Source organism: Pseudophryne corroboree, unplaced genomic scaffold, assembly GCF_028390025.1.
Source record: "Pseudophryne corroboree isolate aPseCor3 unplaced genomic scaffold, aPseCor3.hap2 scaffold_1048, whole genome shotgun sequence".
NCBI lineage: Eukaryota > Metazoa > Chordata > Amphibia > Anura > Myobatrachidae > Pseudophryne > Pseudophryne corroboree.
In genome coordinates, this window is record NW_026967675.1 from 45,001 (window position 1) to 67,950 (window position 22,950).

The window sequence follows — 22,950 nt, forward strand, 5'->3', positions numbered from 1 at the left end:
GGTGCAAATCGCACCTGGGGCCTAATTCAGATCAGATCGTAGATGTGTAAATTTATCACATCTATGATCAGTTCCACAGACACTGGTGTGATACCTTGTATCCCTGCAGCATGTCATGCAGCCATAATGGCAGCCAGGACTGCCTGAGGGACTTTTACGTGGCAGGCACTTTTAGGGTTTAAACCCCTTTCCTGGTGCCTGTAATAGATGTGACATTAGGACCCAGGGCCAGCCGCCGGATGCCAGAAAGCGGGAAACCCTGGAATCCTGCAGGATTGGCCGCTTTTGGCGCGGCAACAGAGGGGAGGACCTATTTAAAAAGAGCAGCGTTGCCGCGCTGCCAGCAGGGCTGGACTGACCTGTGTGCGGAGGGGATCGGAGGGAGCCGCCAGGAAGAGAAGGATCCCAGGGCCGCTGACCGCTGCAGCAGTGAGGAGAGCCGCTGTCGGGGAGGCAGGACCTGACGCTGCGCACCGCCGCTGACAGCGGCTGGAGAGAGAGAGCCGGGACCCGACTACAGCCGCCGGCACCTCTGCAGCTGGAGAGAGCCGCCGACATCACGTGGCCGCCGGGAGCCAGGGAGGTCACACTGCCGGGAGCCAAGAGGAGGAGAAAGCAGAGCCGCCAGCCGCAGCTGAGACCCGCGGATCAACTCCGCTGGTCAGCCGTCACCCGCTCACCAGACGCAGACATTACCCGCGGGCCGGGACCCGCCAAGGGGGAGAGCTACACTGAAGGGAGAGCCCTGCCCGGTCGGACGCTGCAGCCATAAGTGTGGAGCCACCTGCCTGCCTGAGACTTGGGGTAAGCCAGGGGAATACCCCACCTACTGACACTCAAGCTAGCTAAGCCCTCATTCCTCACCCATGGGCCCTGATAAGACTGAAAACTTCTGGCCTGCCCCATAGTAGCCCAGGCAGAAGGGCCTATTTGTATTACCCTCGAGGATAAAGCCAGTATTAGTGCCCTAACTATTACTGAGGCACAGAAAAGGTGAAGAAGAAGGGATCAGTTTCTCTGGGTGCACTCACTCCCAGAACCAACAAGAATTCCTGATATTGGATCTGTGTCCTTATACACTTTTTATATATATATATATATGTATTAACACTTAATTATTAGTACCTCCCAATACCCATATGGAATGTATCAACTTTATTAGTATCCCATATGAAGTATTAAGACCCTTAATTGGGCCGTAAACAGTGAAATATAAAATTGATAAAAAATAGTATAGACGTGAGTCAGAAAAATGGACAAAACTGAAAAAAGAAAAGGATTTGTTTTGTCCTAGTGCCAAATAATAAAGAAAATTTAAAACTGAGCCGTGTGCCGCTACTTATTGATTTATATTTAATGTGCAGATTGTATTCCACTACTCAGAAGAATGAGATTAGGATATATATATATATATATATATATATATATATATTGTAACACTGTAGGGGTGCAAGGCGCCTCTTCCTGAGGAATATGGCAGCACGCAGCAGCTGAGGAACAACACAAGTCCAGTTTCTGGTACAACTGACCCCGGCCAGTTTTATTGAAACAGAAAAATAAAACAAAACACCAAAAGAAAATACCTTGCCTGTCCGGCACTAACTAAACACAGGATATTCCTAACTGTCACTAAACAAAAACACAGAGTTCTCCAGTAAATACTGTGTAGCTCACTTGTATCAGAAAGCGTGTTTCTCTCACACAGATCCCTCCAGTCTTCCCAGGCAGTCTGCCCATACTAATCAGGCTAGCAGCCCTATAACACTCTTACCCAGCTGAAACCCTGATTAGCCCTCTGTGAGGCCAAAGACCCGAACTGGGCCCAATGGCTAGAACTCTCCGTATCTCTCTCTCAGAGCCTATACCCAGCTTTTACATCAAACTGAAAAGGTTCTGACAAAACCAAAAGCATTTTTCCTAGAAGTTAAAACTTTCTAAAACATGTAAGACAAGAACCTGGGACAAACATACCTGCCCTCAAACACTATCCCAGTGTCCTTGTCACATATCCCCCTCCCCTGTTTCGACCTAGGGGCCGGAACACTTGTAGCCCCCAAACAGAAGATGCGAGACAATGCATCTGCGTTGGCCAATTGTGTTCCCGGTCTATGTTCGACAGTAAACTTAAAGTCCTGCAACGCTAGAAACCATCTAGTTACACGAGCATTCTTGCCTCTATTTACATACATCCATTTTAAAGGGGCATGGTCTGTCACTAGTCTGAATTGTCTACCCAAGAGGTAATATCTCAAGGTATCTAGTGCCCACTTAATGGCCAAAGCCTCCTTTTCCACAATGGCATACCTTTTTTCATGCTCACTGAGTTTCCTACTCAAATAAATGATAGGGTGTTCGTCCCCTTCTCTGGTTTGGGACAGCACAGCCCCTATCCCTACCTCTGAGGCATCTGTCTGTACCACAAATTCTTTTGAAAAATCTGGTGTTATCAATACCGGTTGTGAACACAAAGCCACTTTTAATGCTTGGAACGCTTTTTCTGCATCAGGGTTCCATTTCACCATTTCTCTAACGTCCTAGTGGATGTTGGGGACTCCGTCAGGACCATGGGGAATAGCGGCTCCGCAGGAGACAGGGCACAAAAGCAAGCTTTTAGGATCACATGGTGTGTACTGGCTCCTCCCCCTATGACCCTCCTCCAAGCCTCAGTTAGGTTTTTGTGCCCGGCCGAGAAGGGTGCAATCTAGGTGGCTCTCTTAAAGAGTTACTTAGAAAAAGTTTTTAGGTTCTTTATTTTCAGTGAGTCCTGCTGGCAACAGGCTCACTGCATCGAGGGACTTAGGGGAGAGATTTTCAACTCACCTGCGTGCAGGATGGATTGGATTCTTAGGCTACTGGACATAGCTCCAGAGGGAGTCGGAACACAGGGCTCGCCCTGGGGTTCGTCCCGGAGCCGCGCCGCCGACCCCCCTTGCAGACGCTGAAGATGAAGAGGTCCGGAACCAGGCGGCAGAAGACTCTCAGTCTTCATCAGGTAGCGCACAGCACTGCAGCTGTGCGCCATTGTTGTCAGCACACTTCACACAGCGGTCACGGAGGGTGCAGGGCGCTGGGGGGGGGGCGCCCTGGGCAGCAATGTATAATACCTGTATGGCGAAAAATACATCACATATAGCCCTTGAGGCTATATGGATGTATTTAACCCCTGCCAGATATCTAAAACTCCGGAGAAGAAGCCCGCCGAAAAGGGGGCGGGGCCTATTCTCCTCAGCACACAGCGCCATTTTCCCTCACAGAAAGGCTGGTGGGAAGGCTCCCATGCTCTCCCCTGCACTGCACTACAGAAACAGGGTTAAAACAGAGAGGGGGGGCACTGATTTGGCGATATGTATATATATTAAAATGCTATAAGGGAGGAACACTTATATAAAGGTTGTCCCTGGATAATTATAGCGTTTTGGTGTGTGCTGGCAAACTCTCCCTCTGTCTCCCCAAAGGGCTAGTGGGTCCTGTCCTCTATCAGAGCATGCCCTATGTGTGTGCTGTATGTCGGTACGTGTGTGTCGACATGTATTAGGAAAATATTGGTGAGGAGGCGGAGCAAATTGCCTGTAATGGTGATGTCACTCTCTAGGGAGTCGACACCGGGATGGATGGCTTATTTATGGAAATTACGTGACAATGTCAACACGCTGCAAGCCGGTTGACGACATGAGAGGGCCGGCGAACAAATTAGTATCTGTCCAGGCGTCTCAAACACCGTCAGGGGCTGTAAAATGCCCATTTACCTCAGTCGGTCGACACAGACCCAGACACGGACACTGATTTCAGTGTCGACGGTGAAGAAACAAACGTATTTTCTTTTAGGGCCACACGTTAAGGGCAATGAAGGAGGTGTTACATATTTCTGATACTCCAAGTACCACAAAAAAGGGTATTATGTGTGAGGTGAAAAAACTACCTGTAGTTTTTCCTGAATCAGATAAATTAAATGAAGTGTGTGATGATGCGTGGGTTTCCCCCGATAGAAAATTATTGGCGGTATACCCTTTCCCGCCAGAAGTTAAGGCGCGGTGGGAAACACCCCTCAGGGTGGATAAGGCGCTCACACGCTTATCAGAACAAGTGGCGGTACCATCTACGGATAGGGCCGTACTTAAGGAGCCAGCTGATAGGAGGCTGAAAAATATCCTAAAAAGTATACACACACATGCTGGTGTTATACTGCGACCAGCGATCGCCTCAGCCTGGATGTGCAGAGCTGAGGTGGCTTGGTCGGATTCCCTGACTAAAAATATTGATACCTTTGACAGGGACAGTATTTTATTGACTATAGAGCATTTAAAGGATGCATTTCTATATATGCGAGATGCGCAGAGGGATATTTGCACTCTGGCATCAAGAGTAAATGCGATGTCCATATCTGCAAGAAGATGTTTATGGACACGACAGTGGTCAGGTGATGCAGATTCCAAACGGCACAAAGATGTATTGCCGTATAAAGGGGAGGAGTTATTTGGGGTCGGTCCATGGGACCTGGTGGCCAGGGCAACTGCTGGAAAATCCACCGTTTTTTACCCTAAGTCACATCTCTGCAGAAAAAGACACCGTCTTTTCAGCCTCAGTCCTTTCGTCCCTATAAGAGTCATATCTGCCCAGGGATAGAGGAAAGGGAAGAAGACTGCAGCAGGCAGCCCATTCCCAGGAACAGAAGCCCTCCACCGCTTCTACCAAGTTCTCAGCATGACGCTGGGACCGTACAGGACCCCTGGATCCTACAAGTAGTATCCAAGGGGTACAGATTGGAATGTCGAGAGGTTTCCCCCCTCGCAGGTTCCTGTAGTCTGCTGTACCAATGTCTCCCTCCGACAGGGAGGCAGTATTGAAAACAATTCACAAGCTGTATTCCCAGCAGGTGATAATAAATTTACCCCTCCGACAACAAGGAAAGGGGTATTACTCCACACTATATGGTGGTACTGAAGGCTAGGTGAGACCTATTCTAAATCTGAAAAATTTGAACACTTACAAGGGTTCAAATCCAGATGGAGTCACTCAGAGCAGTGATAGCAAAGAACAAGGGGACTATATGGTGTCCCGGGACATCAGGGATGCTTACCTCCATGTCCCAAAATTTGCCTTTTCTCACCAAGGGTACCTCAGGTTCGTGGTACAGAACTGTCACTATCAGTTTCAAGACGATGCCGTTGGATTGTCCAAGGCACCCCGGGTCCTTACCAAGGTAATGACCGAAAGGAGGATTCGTCTTCAAAGAAAATGGACGACCTCCTGATAAGAACAAGGTCCAGAGAACAGTTGGAGGTCGGAGTAGCACTATCTCAAGTAGTTCTACGACAGCACGGGTGGATTCTAAATATTCCAAAACCGCAGTTGTTCCGACGACACGTCTGCTGGTCCTAGGGATGATTCTGGACACAGTCCAGAAAAAGGTGTTTCTCCCAGAGGAGAAAGCCAGGGAGTTATCCGAGCTAATCGGGATCCTCCTAAAACCAGGAAAAGTGTCAGTGCATCATTGCACAAGAGTCCTGGTAAAAATGGTGGCTTATTACGAAGCGCTTCCATTCGGCAGATTTCACGCAAGAACTCTTCAGTGGGATCTGCTGGACAAATGGTCCGGATCGCATCTTCAGATGCATCAGCGGATAACCCTATATCCAAGGACAAGGGTGTCTCTCCTGTGGTGATTACAGAGTGCTCATCTTCTAGAGGGCCGCAGATTCGGCATTCAGGATTGGATGCTCGTGACCACGGAGGCCAGCCTGAGAGGCTGGGGAGCAGTCACACAAGGAGTGTGATCAAGTCTGGAGAATTCTCTCCACATAAATATACTGGAGCTAAGAGCAAATTTATAATGCTCTAAGCTTAGCAAGACCTCTGCTTCAAGGTCAGCCGGTATTGATCCAGTGGGATAACATCACGGCAGTCGCCCACGTAAACAGAAAGGGCGGCACAAGAAGCAGGAGGGCAGTGGCAAAACTGCAAGGATTTTTCGCTAGGCGGAAAATCATGTGATAGCACTGTCAGCAGTGTTCATTCCGGGAGTGGACGACTGGGAAGCAGACTTCCTCAGCAGGCACGACCTCCACCCGGGAGAGTGGGAACTTCATCGGGAAGTTTTCCGCATGATTGTGAACCGTTGGGAAAGACCAAAGGTGGACATGATGGCGTCCCGCCCGAACAAAAAAATGGGACAGGTATTGCCCCAGGTCACGAGACCTTCAGGCGATAGCTGTGGACGTCCTGGTAACACCGTGGGTGTAACAGTCGGTGTATGTGTTCCCTTCTCTGCTTCTCATAACCAAGGTATTGAGAATTATAAGACATAGAGGAGTAAGAACTATACTCGTGGCTCCGGATTGGCCAAGAGGGACTTGGTAACCGGAACTTCAAGAGATGCTCACAGAGGACTAATGGCCTCGGGAGCTAAGAAGGGATTTGCTTTCAGCAAGTACCATGTCTGTTCCAAGAGGAACCGTGGCATCGGCCTTTAAGAAAGGACCTGCTCCAGCAGGGACCTTGTCTGTTCCAAGACATACCGCGACTGCGTTTGACGGCACGGCGGTTTGAACGCCGGATCCTAAGGGAAAAGGCATTCCGGAAGAGGTCATACCTACCCTGGTCAAAGCCAGGAAGGAGGTGACCGCACAACGTTATCACCACATGTGGTAAAAATATGTTGCGTGGGTGAGGCCAGGAAGGCCCCACAAAAAAAAAAAAAAATTTCAACTAGGTCGATTTCTGCACTTCCTGCAAACAGGAGTGTCTATGAGCCTCAAATTGGGGTCCATTAAGGTTCAAGTTTCGGCCCTATAGATTTTCTTCCAGAAAGAATTGGCTTCAGTTCCTGAAGTCCAGACGTTTGTCAAGGGAGTATTGCATATACAGCCCTTGTGTGCCTCCAGTGGCACCGTGGGATCTCAACGTAGTGTTGGGATTCCTCAAATCATATTGGTTTGAACCACTCAAATCTGTGGATTTGAAATATCTCACATGGAAAGTGACCATGCTGTTGGCCCTGGCCTCGGCCAGGCGATTGTCAAAATTGGCGGCTTTGTCTTACAAAAGCCCATATTTGATTTTCCATTCGGACAGGGCAGAACTGCGGACTCGTCCCCAGTTTCTTCCTAAGGTGGTGTCAGCGTTTCACCTGAAACAACCTATTGTGGTGCCTGCGGCTACTAGGGACTTGGAGGACTCCAAGTTGCTAGACGTTGTCAGGGCCCTGAAAATATATATATATATATAATTCCAGGACGGCTGGAGTCAGAAAGTCTGACTTGCTGTTTATATTGTAGGCACCCAAAAAGCTGGGTGCTCCTGCTTCTAAGCAGACTATTGCTCGTTGGATTTGTAGTACAATTCAGCTTGCACATTCTGTGGCAGGCCTGCCACAGCCAAAATCTGTAAATGCCCATTCCACAAGGAAGGTGGGCTCATCTTGGGCGGCTGCCCGAGGGGTCTCGGCTTTACAACTTTGCCGAGCAGCTACTTGGTCAGGGGCAAACACGTTTGCTAAATTCTACAAATTTGATACCCTGGCTGAGGAGGACCTGGAGTTCTCTCATTCGGTGCTGCAGAGTCATCCGCACTCTCCCGCCCGTTTGGGAGCTTTGGTATAATCCCCATGGTCCTGACGGAGTCCCCAGCATCCACTAGGACGTTAGAGAAAATAAGATTTTACTTACCGATAAATCTATTTCTCATAGTCCGTAGTGGATGCTGGGCGCCCATCCCAAGTGCGGATTGTCTGCATTACTTGTACATAGTTATTGTTACAAAAAAATCGGGTTATTATTGTTGTGAGCCATCTTTTTTAGAGGCTACTTCATTGTTATCATACTGTTAACTGGGTTCAAATCACAAGTTGTACGGTGTGATTGGTGTGGCTGGTATGAGTCTTACCCGGGATTCAAGATCCTTCCTTATTGTGTACGCTCGTCCGGGCACAGTACCTAACTGAGGCTTGGAGGAGGGTCATAGGGGGAGGAGCCAGTACACACCATGTGATCCTAAAAGCTTGCTTTTGTGCCCTGTCTCCTGCGGAGCCGCTATTCCCCATGGTCCTGACGGAGTCCCCAGCATCCACTACGGACTATGAGAAATAGATTTATCGGTAAGTAAAATCTTATTATTTGACTGCTTCCCTTTGGTAAGGTCTGACAACAGCACCGCCATGGTCGCAAAATTGGGAATAAACCGTCTATAGTACCACGTTATTCCCAAAAAAGCCCTTACCTGTTTTTTATTCACTGGACGAGGCCAGTTTTGAATAGCATCAATTTTATTCAATTGGGGCCTAATCAGACCTCTGCCTATGGTAAAGCCCAAGTATTTGACCTCCTCCATTGCGAGGCAGCACTTCTTTGGGTTAGCAGTTAACCCCGCCTCTCTAATTGAGTCCAGTACTGCTTGTACTTTACCCAAATGGGACCCCCAGTCTGTACTGTGAATTACTACATCATCCAAATAGGCAGCTGCATATTTTCTATGGGGCCTCAAAATTTTATCCAAAAGGCTGTTTTTTCTTTTGCGCCATCAGATAAAGGTATTTGCCAGTAACCTTTGGTCAGGTCCAACGTGGTGAGAAACCTAGCTGTTCCCAGCCTTTCTATAAGCTCGTCCACACGGGGCATGGGGTATGCGTCAAACTTGGACACCTCATTTAACTTACGAAAGTCATTGCAGAAGCGTATGCTACCGTCGGGCTTCGGGATGAGAACTATGGGACTGGACCACTCACTGTTAGATTCCTCTATGACTCCAAGTTCTAACATGGTTTTAACTTCTTTAGAAACAGCTTCTCGCTGAGCCTCCGGAATCCTATATGGCTTTAAATGGACTCTGACCCCTGGTTCTGTGACAATGTCATGTTTTATTATGGTCGTTCGGCCAGGCAGCTCTGAAAATATTTCCCTATTTTGGATGAGAAATTCTTTAACCTGATTTTTCTGACCAGCTGATAATGTCTCTGACACCTTCACTGCGGGGAGCAACCGAGGTGAAGACACCGAAGGGCAAGGCTCCGCTGACAGAGACAACCTATCTTTCCAGGGTTTAATTAAGTTAACATGATAAATTTGTTCGGGTTTTCTCTTTCCCGGCTGGTATTACCCACGTCTCTTTGGCAACGTCCAACAGCCCTCTGGGGTGTCTACCATACAACAAATCAAATGGAGAAAACCCTGTAGAGGACTGAGGAACTTCTCTCACGGCCATTAACAAGTAGGGCAACAAACAATCCCAATTTTTCCCATCTTTATCAACCACCTTTTTTAACATACTTTTTAATGTTTTATTGAACCTTTCTACCAACCCGTCAGTTTGGGGATGGTAGATGGACGTCCTGAGGTGAGTGACCTTAAACAATTTGCACAATTCTTTCATGATCCTTGACATAAATGGAGTACCTTGGTCAGTCAAAATTTCTTTTGGTATTCCCACTCTACTAAAAACCTGCACCAGCTCCCTAGCTATCGCCTTGGTTGTGATAGTGCGTAAAGGGACAGCCTCAGGATATCGAGTGGCATAGTTCATTATTACCAGGATATACTGATGGCCCCGAGCGGACTTTAACAAGGGCCCCACGAGATCCATGGCTATTCTGTCAAACGGGACCTCTATAATAGGCATGGGAACTAGTGGGCTCCTGAAATGGGGTCTAGGGGCATGATACTGGCATTCAGGACAGGAAGAACAATATTCAGACACTTCTTTATAAACCCCTGGCCAAAAGAACCTTTGTAAAACTCTTTCAGTGGTTTTTTCTGCCCCTAAATGTCCTGCTGTAACGTGACTATGAGCTAAATCTAGTACCGTTCTCCGATAACGCTGGGGTACTACCAGCTGTTCCACCACATCCTCACCCTTTTTGACAATGTGGTACAAGAGCTCATTACAGATGGCCATGTGGGGATACGTAACCCTGTCACCTGGTAACACAGGCTCCCCATTAACAATCTTAACATTCTCTCTAGCCTTTATCAGGGTAGGATCCTTTAACTGTTCAGATGCAAACAGATCCTTTTTTACCTCCAGGTCAGGCACGCTTTCGTTTCCTACCACTATGTCTCTGTTCCCAGCAAGAGGGTCCTCACTGGACTTCCCATCTGTCACTTCCCCAGCCAAACTGGCAAAAGGCAAAGGGTCAGTAAGTTCCGAAGACACATGTACATCCATACAATCACCGGCATTATCAACTGGCTCTTCACTTCTCACATCTGTTGATAAACGTGATTCCCACAGTTTCCAAAAATGAGGAAAATCCCTCCCTATGATGGCCTTATGTACCAAGGTGGGGACCAGTCCTACTTTAACCATTGCTGACCCACAACAAGTTTCTATATTCACTTCAGCAGTGACATAATACTGGGTATCCCCATGTATGCAAGTTACCCCAATAGGTATTTGCTGGACCTTTAAGGGGTTCACTAACCCAGTTTTCACGAGGGTAACTAAACTTCCTGAATCTAGCAAGGCCTCTACCCGGTTACCCTCTAAGAACACATCACACATTTGTTTTTCCAGCTCAGGTGAAGGTACCACAGTACAGGCTAACCTAGCAAAGAAAGACATTCTGCGACATTCAAAGGCAGCATCACATTGCATGGGTTCTTGCATGACTGGGCAATTGGCAATAACATGACCTGGCATACCACATCTAAAACATTTAACCACACGATTATCAACCCGTTTGGGCAACATAGACCGTTCTAGCCCTATTGGCTTGTCTTCAGGGCCAGTGTTTACAGTCTCTCCAGCCTTGCGTTCTCTTAACCGCCCAGCAACGTTTTCCCACGGAACAGTCTTACCAGTCTTTACTGAAGGGCGCTGTCGAGGATCTATGGGTTGCTGGGTGGTCATCAGTAGTTCCTCTGCTGCCAAATACCGCTCTACCATGTCCACTAATTGGTCAGCAGTACCTGGGTTTCCATCGCTCACCCACTTGCGCAGGACCATGGGCAAAGATCTCAAGTAGCGGTCCATGACGACTCTTTCAACCATCTGGGGACCAGTTAATGTCTCTGGCTGTAGCCATTTTTTTGTTAGGTGAATAAGGTCGTGCATCTGGGAGCGCGGAGGCTTCTCCATGGCGTACACCCAACGGTGCACCCGTTGTGCTCGTACTGACAGCGTGACTCCCAGGTGGGTCAGGATCTCAGTCTTTAGTTTATCATAGTCCCGAGCCTCAGCAGGGCTTAAATCAAAGTACGCTTTTTGGGGCTCACCTGACAGAAAAGGTGCCAGCAGACTGGCCCACTGTGCTTTTGGCCAGTTCTCACGCTCGGCAGTCCTTTCAAACGTGGTCAGGTAGGCCTCCACATCATCAGCCTCTGTCATTTTCTGCAGGAAGTGACTGGCCCGTATAGAACTAGAGCTGGTCGGAGCACCGACGGCCACTTCTCCAATCCGGGCTGCAAGGCTCTGCACCACTTCTGCTAAGGCCTCTCTATCCTGACGCTGTTGCCTGTAAAGTTCGTCAATAGCCACCTGCTGCTGTCTCCTATTTTCCTCCATTGCCACCTGCTGTTGTCTCCTATTTTCCTCCATTGCCACCTGCTGCTGTCTGTTGGCCTCCTGCTGAGCCGCTGTAGCTTGCAGCAAGGCTTTGAGCAGTTCCTCCATGTCGACAGACTTTTCAGGCGGCTTTATAGCTGCTTTCACCCAGGACATATATCAAATCCTCAGGGCAAGTCTCTGTAACATCACACTGGGCTGTATCTGCATAAACCACCGTTTTCTGCAGGCCTCACAAAGCTGCTGCTTTCACTTATGCGCAGAACGGCATGCTCGCATTCTCCACCAAGTTGTAACACTGTAGGGGTGCAAGACGCCTCTTCCTGGGGAATATGGCAGCACGCAGCAGCTGAGGAACAACACAAGTCCAGTTTCTGGTACAACTGACCCCGGCAAGTTTTATTGAAACAGAAAATAAAACAAACCCCAAAATAAAAATACCTTGCCTGTCCGGCACTAACTAAACATAAGATGTTCCTAACTGTCACTAAACAAAACACAGAGTTCTTCAGTACATACTGTATAGCTCACTTGCATCAGAAAGCGTGTTTCTCTCACACAGATCCTGCAGCCTTCCCAGGCAGTCTGCCCATACTAATCAGGTTTGAAGCCCTATAACACTCTTACACAGCTGAAACCCTGATTAGCCCTCTGTGAGGCCAAAGACCCGAACTGGGCCCAATGTCTAGAACTCTCCTTATCTCTCTCTCAGAGCCTATACCCAGCTTTTACAGCAAACTGAAAAGGTTCTGACAAAACCAAAAGCATTTTTCCTAGAAGTTTTCATTTTCTAAAACATGTAAGACAAGAACCTGGGACAAACATACCTGCCCTCAAACACTATCCCAGTGTCCTTGTCACAATATATATATATATATATATATATATATATATATTCTTTATAGTAAGTATAACAACCCCTGGTTAATATATAAATCTTCATAACCCTGCCACAACCTTATTCTAATTATTTGATAAAGGAAATTTTTTTTTCCAGTTTGGGCATTACTTCTGTGTTTCTGTCCTGCCAAAAGTAACAGTTGCTTCTAGGTGATACATGTAACAACTTATAATGCACAGCAGAATGTTATAACCGATACAATTGTTGCTTTATTGATCAGGATGTCTTTCTGTGTTATGATTCTACCACCATGTCATTGGAGGTCTGAGGTACCTCCTTCCAGATTGGATATACTAGTAAAGATTTTATCCTTATCATAGGCAAGAAGAAACGATAGAAGTCTTTCCCATATGGAGTCCTAATTATATATATATATATATATATATATATATATATATACATACACGCATGTGACGTTATTAATTATACCATATCACCTTTTAAGATGATAATAAGATTACACTTTAATCATACCTAAGCCATTCAAAGAGGGATTAGATCACATTCCCTTATTTGATTTATTAGGTGTTTATGTGTTATATGTCTATTCCCCTATGCGCATTTCACTCTGTATTGGAGCTTCGTCAGGGCTCTAGTGAAGCTCTAATACAGAGTGAAATGCGCATAGGGGAATAGCCGTGCGCCGCTAGGGAAATGAAATGTTATTAGTTAGAATGTGTATTCCATAGTGTTACCTGCTAGCCATAATGCATGTTAACGTTATACCTTTGGCCCTCATTCCGAGTTGTTCGCTCGCTAGCTGTTTTTAGCAGCTTTGCACACGCTAAGCCGCCGCCTACTGGGAGTGAATCTTAGTTTATCAAAATTGCGACCGAACGATTCTCAAAATTACGATTAGACACTTCTTAGCAGGTTCTGAGTAGCTCCAGACTTACTCGGCATCTGCGATCAGTTCAGTGCTTGTCGTTCCTGGTTTGACGTCACAAACACACCCAGCGTTCTCCCAGCCACTCCCACGTTTTTCCCAGAAACTGCAGCGTTTTTTTTTTACACACACCCATAAAACGGCCAGTTTCCGCCCAGAAACACCCACTTCCTGTCAATCACACTCCGATCACCAGAACGAAGAAAAAACCTCGTAATGCCGTGAGTAAAATACCTAACTGCATAGCAAATTTACATGGCGCAGTCGCACTGCGGACATTGCGCATGCGCATTAGCGACTAATCGCTCTGTTGCGAGATAAAAATAACGAGCGAACAACTCGGAATGACCCCCTTTGTACGTTTAGACATTAGTTGGTGCAGTGCGGTGCTGGAATATACGGCAGCCCACAATACAAACAGCACTAGTCTCTTTATATACATCTGTGGCGTCCAGCAATAGAGATTAGGAAAATGTCAGCCGTGCACTAAGTCCGTGGCGTCTGACAACAGAGACTAGGATCATACCTGCTGTGTATTAAATTGTATGCATCTGGGTAATAGCTCTGATTGGCATGAGCTTATTACATATATAAATTGACATCAGCTATACACGGATGCATTACCTTTTCTTGAGAGACATATAACACATAAACACCTAATAAATTAAATAAGGGAATGTGATCTAATCCCTCTTTGAATGGCTTAGGTATGATTAATGTGTAATCTTATTATCAGTTTAAAAGGTGATATGGTATAATTAATAACGTTACATGCGTGTGTATATATATATATATATATAAAGGACTCCATATGGGAAAGACTTCTATTGTTTCTTCTTGCCTATGATAAGGATAAAATCTTTACTAGTATATCCAATCTGGAAGGAGGTACCTCAGACCTCCAATGATATGGTGGTAGAATCATAACACAGAAAGACATCCTGTTCAATAAAGCAACAATTGTATCGGTTATAACATTCTGCTGTGCATTATAAGTTGTTACATGTATCACCTAGAAGAAACTGTTACTTTTGGCAGGACAGAAACACAGAAGTAATGCCCAAACTGGAAAAAAAAATTTCCCTTATCAAATAATTAGAATAAGGTTGTGGCAGGGTTATGAAGATTTATATATTAACCAGGGGTTGTTATACTTACTATAAATAATATATACATATATATCCTAATCTCATTCTTCTGAGTAGTGGAATACAATCTGCACATTAAATATAAATCAATAAGTAGCGGAACACGGCTCAGTTTTTAATTTTCTTTATTATTTGGCACCAGGACAAAACAAATCCTTTTCTTTTTTCAGTTTTGTCCATTTTTCTGACTCACGTCTATACTATTTTTTATCAATTTTATATTTCACTGTTTACGGCCCAATTAAGGGTCTTAATACTTCATATGGGATACTAATAAAATGGTACATTCCATATGGGTATTGGGAGGTACTAAGAATTAAGTGTTAATACATATATATATATATATATATATATATATATATATATATAAAAATAAGATTTTACTTACCGATAAATCTATTTCTCATAGTCCGTAGTGGATGCTGGGGACTCCGTCAGGACCATGGGGAATAGCGGCTCCGCAGGAGACAGGGCACAAAAGCAAGCTTTTAGGATCACATGGTGTGTACTGGCTCCTCCCCCTATGACCCTCCTCCAAGCCTCAGTTAGGTACTGTGCCCGGACGAGCATACACAATAAGGAAGGATCTTGAATCCCGGGTAAGACTCATACCAGCCACACCAATCACACCGTACAACTTGTGATTTGAACCCAGTTAACAGTATGATAACAATGAAGTAGCCTCTAAAAAAGATGGCTCACAACAATAATAACCCGATTTTTTTTGTAACAATAACTATGTACAAGTAATGCAGACAATCCGCACTTGGGATGGGCGCCCAGCATCCACTACGGACTATGAGAAATAGATTTATCGGTAAGTAAAATCTTATTTTCTCTAACGTCCTAGTGGATGCTGGGGACTCCGTCAGGACCATGGGGATTATACCAAAGCTCCCAAACGGGCGGGAGAGTGCGGATGACTCTGCAGCACCGAATGAGAGAACTCCAGGTCCTCCTCAGCCAGGGTATCAAATTTGTAGAATTTAGCAAACGTGTTTGCCCCTGACCAAGTAGCTGCTCGGCAAAGTTGTAAAGCCGAGACCCCTCGGGCAGCCGCCCAAGATGAGCCCACCTTCCTTGTGGAATGGGCATTTACATATTTTGGCTGTGGCAGGCCTGCCACAGAATGTGCAAGCTGAATTGTACTACAAATCCAACGAGCAATAGTCTGCTTAGAAGCAGGAGCACCCAGCTTTTTGGGTGCCTACAATATAAACAGCAAGTCAGACTTTCTGACTCCAGCCGTCCTGGAATTATATATATATATATATATATATATATTTTCAGGGCCCTGACAACGTCTAGCAACTTGGAGTCCTCCAAGTCCCTAGTAGCCGCAGGCACCACAATAGGTTGTTTCATGTGAAACGCTGACACCACCTTAGGAAGAAACTGGGGACGAGTCCGCAGTTCTGCCCTGTCCGAATGGAAAATCAAATATGGGCTTTTGTAAGACAAAGCCGCCAATTTTGACAATCGCCTGGCCGAGGCCAGGGCGAACAGCATGGTCACTTTCCATGTGAGATATTTCAAATCCACAGATTTGAGTGGTTCAAACCAATATGATTTGAGGAATCCCAACACTACGTTGAGATCCCACGGTGCCACTGGAGGCACACAAGGGCTGTATATGCAATACTCCCTTGACAAACGTCTGGACTTCAGGAACTGAAGCCAATTCTTTTTGGAAGAAAATCTATAGGGCCGAAACTTGAACCTTAATGGACCCCAATTTGAGGCTCATAGACACTCCTGTTTGCAGGAAGTGCAGAAATCGACCTAGTTGAAATTTTTTCGTGGGGCCTTCCTGGCCTCACCCACGCAACATATTTTTACCACATGTGGTGATAACGTTGTGCGGTCACCTCCTTCCTGGCTTTGACCAGGGTAGGTATGACCTCTTCCGGAATGCCTTTTCCCTTAGGATCCGGCGTGCAAACCGCCATGCCGTCAAACGCAGTCGCGGTAAGTCTTGGAACAGACAAGGTCCCTGCTGGAGCAGGTCCTTTCTTAAAGGCCGATGCCACGGTTCCTCTTAGAACAGACATTGTACTTGCTGAAAGCAAATCCCTTCTTAGCTCCCGAGGCCATTAGTCCTCTGTGAGCATCTCTTGAAGTTCCGGTTACCAAGTCCCTCTTGGCCAATCCGGAGCCACGAGTATAGTTCTTACTCCTCTATGTCTTTTAATTCTCAATACCTTGGTTATGAGAAGCAGAGGAGGGAACACATACACCGACTGTTACACCCACGGTGTTACCAGGACGTCCACAGCTATCGCCTGAAGGTCTCGTGACCTGGCGCAATACCTGTCCCATTTTTTGTTCGGGCGGGACGCCATCATGTCCACCTTTGGTCTTTCCCAACGGTTCCCAATCATGCGGAAAACTTCCCGATGAAGTTCCCACTCTCCCGGGTGGAGGTCGTGCCTGCTGAGGAAGTCTGCTTCCCAGTCGTCCACTCCCGGAATGAACACTGCTGACAGTGCTATCACATGATTTTCCGCCTAGCGAAAAATCCTTGCAGTTTTGCCACTGCCCTCCTGCTTCTTGTGCCGCCCTTTCTGTTTACGTGGGCGACTGCCGTGATGTTATCCCACTGGATCAATACCGGCTGACCTTGAAGCAGAGGTCTTGCTAAGCTTAGAGCATTATAAATTTGCTCTTAGCTCCAGTATATTTATGTGGAGAGAATTCTCCAGACTTGATCACACTCCTTGTGTGACTGCTCCCCAGCCTCTCAGGCTGGCCTCCGTGGTCACGAGCATCCAATCCTGAATGCCGAATCTGCGGCCCTCTAGAAGATGAGCACTCTGTAATCACCACAGGAGAGACACCCTTGTCCTTGGATATAGGGTTATCCGCTGATGCATCTGAAGATGCGATCCGGACCATTTGTCCAGCAGATCCCACTGAAGAGTTCTTGCGTGAAATCTGCCGAATGGAAGCGCTTCGTAATAAGCCACCATTTTTTTACCAGGACTCTTGTGCAATGATGCACTGACACTTTTCCTGGTTTTAGGAGGATCCCGATTAGCTCGGATAACTCCCTGGCTTTCTCCTCTGGGAGAAACACCTTTTCCTGGACTGTGTCCAAAATCATCCCTAGGACCAGCAGACGTGTCGTCGGAACAACTGCGGTTTTGGAATATTTAGAATCCACCCGTGCTGTCGTAGAACTACTTGAGATAGTGCTACTCCGACCTCCAACTGTTCTCTGGACCTTGTTCTTATCAGGAGGTCGTCCATTTTCTTTGAAGACGAATCCTCCTTTCGGTCATTACCTTGGTAAGGACCCCGGGGTGCCTTGGACAATCCAACGGCATCGTCTTGAAACTGATAGTGACAGTTCTGTACCACGAACTTGAGGTACCCTTGGTGAGAAAAGGCAAATTTTGGGACATGGAGGTAAGCATCCCTGATGTCCCGGGACACCATATAGTCCCCTTGCTATCACTGCTCTGAGTGACTCTATCTGGATTTGAACCCTTGTAAGTGTTCAAATTTTTCAGATTTAGAATAGGTCTCACCTAGCCTTCAGTACCACCATATAGTGTGGAGTAATACCCCTTTCCTTGTTGTCGGAGGGGTAATTTTATTATCACCTGCTGGGAATACAGCTTGTGAATTGTTTTCAATACTGCCTCCCTGTCGGAGGGAGACATTGGTACAGCAGACTACAGGAACCTGCGAGGGGGGAAACCTCTCGACATTCCAATCTGTACCCCTTGGATACTACTTGTAGGATCCAGGGGTCCTGTACGGTCCCAGCGTCATGCTGAGAACTTGGTAGAAGCGGTGGAGGGCTTCTGTTCCTGGGAATGGGCTGCCTGCTGCAGTCTTCTTCCCTTTCCTCTATCCCTGGGCAGATATGACTCTTATAGGGACGAAAGGACTGAGGCTGAAAAGACGGTGTCTTTTTCTGCAGAGATGTGACTTAGGGTAAAAAACGGTGGATTTTCCAGCAGTTGCTCTGGCCACCAGGTCCCATGGACCGACCCCAAATAACTCCTCCCCTTTATACGGCAATACATCTTTGTGCCGTTTGGAATCTGCATCACCTGACCACTGTCGTGTCCATAAACATCTTCTTGCAGATATGGACATCGCATTTACTCTTGATGCCAGAGTGCAAATATCCCTCTGCGCATCTCGCATATATAGAAATGCATCCTTTAAATGCTCTATAGTCAATAAAATACTGTCCCTGTCAAAGGTATCAATATTTTTAGTCAGGGAATCCGACCAAGCCACCTCAGCTCTGCACATCCAGGCTGAGGCGATCGCTGGTCGCAGTATAACACCAGCATGTGTGTGTATACTTTTTAGGATATTTTTCAGCCTCCTATCAGCTGGCTCCTTAAGTACGGCCCTATCCGTAGATGGTACCGCCACTTGTTCTGATAAGCGTGTGAGCGCCTTATCCACCCTGAGGGGTGTTTTCCACCGCGCCTTAACTTCTGGCGGGAAAAGGTATACCGCCAATAATTTTCTATAGGGGGAAACCCACGCATCATCACACACTTCATTTAATTTATCTGATTCAGGAAAAACTACAGGTAGTTTTTTCACCTCACACATAATACCCTTTTTTGTGGTACTTGGAGTATCAGAAATATGTAACACCTCCTTCATTGCCCTTAACGTGTGGCCCTAAAAGAAAATACGTTTGTTTCTTCACCGTCGACACTGAAATCAGTGTCCGTGTCTGGGTCTGTGTCGACCGACTGAGGTAAATGGGCATTTTACAGCCCCTGACGGTGTTTGAGACGCCTGGACAGATACTAATTTGTTCGCCGGCCCTCTCATGTCGTCAACCGGCTTGCAGCGTGTTGACATTGTCACGTAATTTCCATAAATAAGCCATCCATTCCGGTGTCGACTCCCTAGAGAGTGACATCACCATTACAGGCAATTTGCTCCGCCTCCTCACCAATATTTTCCTCATACATGTCGACACACACGTACCGACATACAGCACACACATAGGGAATGCTCTGATAGAGGACAGGACCCACTAGCCCTTTGGGGAGACAGAGGGAGAGTTTGCCAGCACACACCAAAAGCGCTATAAATGTATATAAACAACCCTAGAAGGTGTTGTTTACTATATATGCGCTCTTAATATATAAATATCGCCAATTTATGCCCCCCTTCTCTTTGTTACCCTGTTTCTGTAGTGCAGTGCAGGGGAGAGTCCTGGGAGCCTTCCTCACCAGCGGAGCTGAGCAGGAAAATGGCGCTGAGTGCTGAGGAGAATAAGCTCCGCCCCCTTTCCGGCGGGCTTCTTCTCCCGGTTTTTAATAAACTGGCCTGGGTTAAAATACATACATATAGCCTTAATGGCTATATGTGATGTATTTATTTTGCCACTAAAGGTAATTATATTGCTGCCCAGGGCGCCCCCAGCAGCGCCCTGCACCCTCCGTGACTGAGTCAGTGAGCCGTGTGACAACAATGGCGCACAGCTGCAGTGCTGTGCGCTACCTTCATGAAGACTGTGGAGTCTTCTGCCGCCTGTTTTCCGGACCTCCGTTCTGCCGTCTCTTCAGCGTCTGTAAGGGGGATCGGCGGCGCGGCTCCGGGACGAACCCCAGGCTGACCTGTGTTCCGACTCCCTCTGGAGCTAAGTGTCCAGTAGCCTAAGACTCCAATCCATCCTGCACGCAGGTGAGTTGGAAATCTCTCCCCTAAGTCCCTCGATGCAGTGATCCTGTTGCCAGCAGGAATCACTGAGATTGAAACCTAAAAAAAAACTTTTCTAAACAGCTCTTTAGGAGAGCCACCTAGATTGCACCCTCTCGGACGGGCACAAAAACCTAACTGAGGCTTGGAGGAGGGTCATAGGGGGAGGAGCCAGTACACACCATGTGATCCTAAAAGCTTGCTTTTGTGCCCTGTCTCCTGCGGAGCCGCTATTCCCCATGGTCCTGACGGAGTCCCCAGCATCCACTAGGACGTTAGAGAAAAGTGTATAAGGACACAGATCCACTATCAGGAATTTTTGTTGGTTCTGGGAGTGAGTGCACCCAGAGAAACTGATCCCTTCTTCTTCACCCTTTCTGTACATGTTTCAGGATCAGTGGGTAGCACCAGTCTATAATTTCATATCTGTATTATATACAGTTATCAAGAGACTATGGGGGTAATTCCATGTTGATCGCAGCAGGAATTTTTATAGCAGTTGGGCAAAACCATGTGCATTGCAGGGGTGGCAGATGTAACCTGTGCAGAGAGTTAGATTTAGGTGGGTGATTTTGTTTCTGTGCAGGGTAAATACTGGCTGCTTTATTTTACACTGCAATTTAGATTGCAGATTGAACACACCCCACCAGAGCCGGATTAAGGGGGGAGCCCAGGGGACACATTACCCTGGGCCCCCCAAATTTAAGGGCCCCCCATGCCTGCCGTGAAGCACTGGCAGTTTTGCATGTTTTTTTTTTTTTTTCTGAAGTTCAGCAAACTGTTTCAGAGACGGAGAAAGCCTTATCTCCGTCTCTGCACCCGGCGGGACCACCCACAGGCACTAAGAGCTGCCGAGAACTCTCCTCACAGAGAGCTCTGATCAGCAGAGCTCTCTGTACTGGACACATGAGTCACAGTGGAAGGAGCTGCTGAGCATGTGCAGCAGCAGCTCCTGTGCTTAACTAACTCCGTCACAATCTCCTTCTCTTCTCTTACATTGGTTAGTGCTGTGTGTGTGTGTTTCTGTGGATATGCTGTTTATTTGTAGGTATGTAGTGTGTGTGTGTGGGTGTGTGTGTTTGTAGGTGTGTATGCATGCTGATTGTGTGTGTGTGTGTGTGTGTGTGTACTGTATGTATGCTATGTGTGTTTATGTAGGTATGGTGTGTGTGTGTGTTTGTAGGTGTGTAGTGTGTGTGTGTTTGTAGGTGTGTAGTGTGTGTGTGTGTGTGTGTTTGTAGGTGTGTAGTGTGTATGCATTCTGATTGTGTGTAGGTGTGTAGTGTGTGTGTGTATGCTGATTGTGTGTGTGTATGTACTGTATGCATTGTGTGTGTGTGTGTGTGTGTGTGTGTATGTACTGTATGTGTGTGGATGTTTTGTGTGGATGTATGCTGTGTGGATGTAGGTATACTGTGTGTGTATGTTAACAGGTTTCTTGTTGTAGTACTATAGGGTTTAGGATTAGTTGATATACTTCATTTTGTGACAGGCAGATTATACAATCCTGCACTGCTGTAACCATCAGCTTGCCTATCCCTAGACGCAAGCAGATCATGCCTCCACATAATACTATCACCACCTACTGTGTGACAGGTTTGCGGTGACCCTGTGCCTCGCAGACTAGCCACAACGTCCAATCCTCTGAGTCTAGCTGAGCACTACAGTGTGATATCATATTGTTTTTACAGTGTATACATACGCTAATTTTCTGTTGAATAATATGTGCTGTATGTTGTTACTGCCTCTAACAGCTGTCTTCTTATACTTTTATCTATCCTATATATATATATATATATATATATATATATATATATAGTTATACGCGCACACACATGTAAGGTACATCCCCTTCCTATATACACTATATTTAGTCCTCTGGGGCCCCCCTTGTCTAAAGTACCCCGGGCCCCCTGAAGCCTTAATCCGGCCCTGCACCCCACCCAAATCTAACTCTCTCTGCACATGTTATATCTGTCACCCTGCAGTGCACATGGTTTTGCCCAATTGTTATCAAAAATCCTGCTGCGATCAACTTGGAATTACCCCCCATACTCCTACAAATATTATCTACTATCCAATTAAGCTGGTGCGGGACTTCTTGGTTTTTTTTTTTTTCATATTACTGAGGCACTTCATATCTCATGCCTCACCCCCTGAGAGGAAACCTACACTAAAGTTATATTGAGGCTGGTACAATCTCACCACGCTGGTCCCCCAGCAGTCAGGTCATTCACATCACATGACTCTTGTAGTCCGCCTAAAACAGAGACGCTTAATAGATCTCTCCGGATTGTGGCCCTCATTCCGAGTTGTTCGCTCAGTAAATTTCTTTGCATCGCAGCGATTTTCCGCTTAGTACGCATGCGCAATGCCCGCACTGCGACTGCGCCAAGTAAATTTGCTATGAAGTTAGTATTTTTACTCACGGCTTTTTCATTGCTCAGGCGATCGTAGTGTGATTGACAGGAAATGGGTGTTTCTGGGCGGAAACCACAGTGACTCCAGCTATAACCCCACCCACCTTACCCATTTCTGCTCCACGTCTTCATCTTCCAACGCCAGCAAAATTTGACGGATCTCTAAAATTCTGCAGGGGATTTCTCAACCAGTGTGAGATTCAGTTTGAGCTACAACCTGGCAATTTTCCCAGTGACCATACAAAAATTGCCTACATTATCTCTCTTCTCAGTGGCTCAGCCCTTGATTGGGCATCACCGTTATGGGAGAGGTCTGACACCCTGCTATCCTCCTACACTGCATTTGTGTCCACATTCAGGCGTATCTTCGACGAGCCAGGTCGGGTAACTTCAGCCTCATCTGAGATTCTCAGTTTA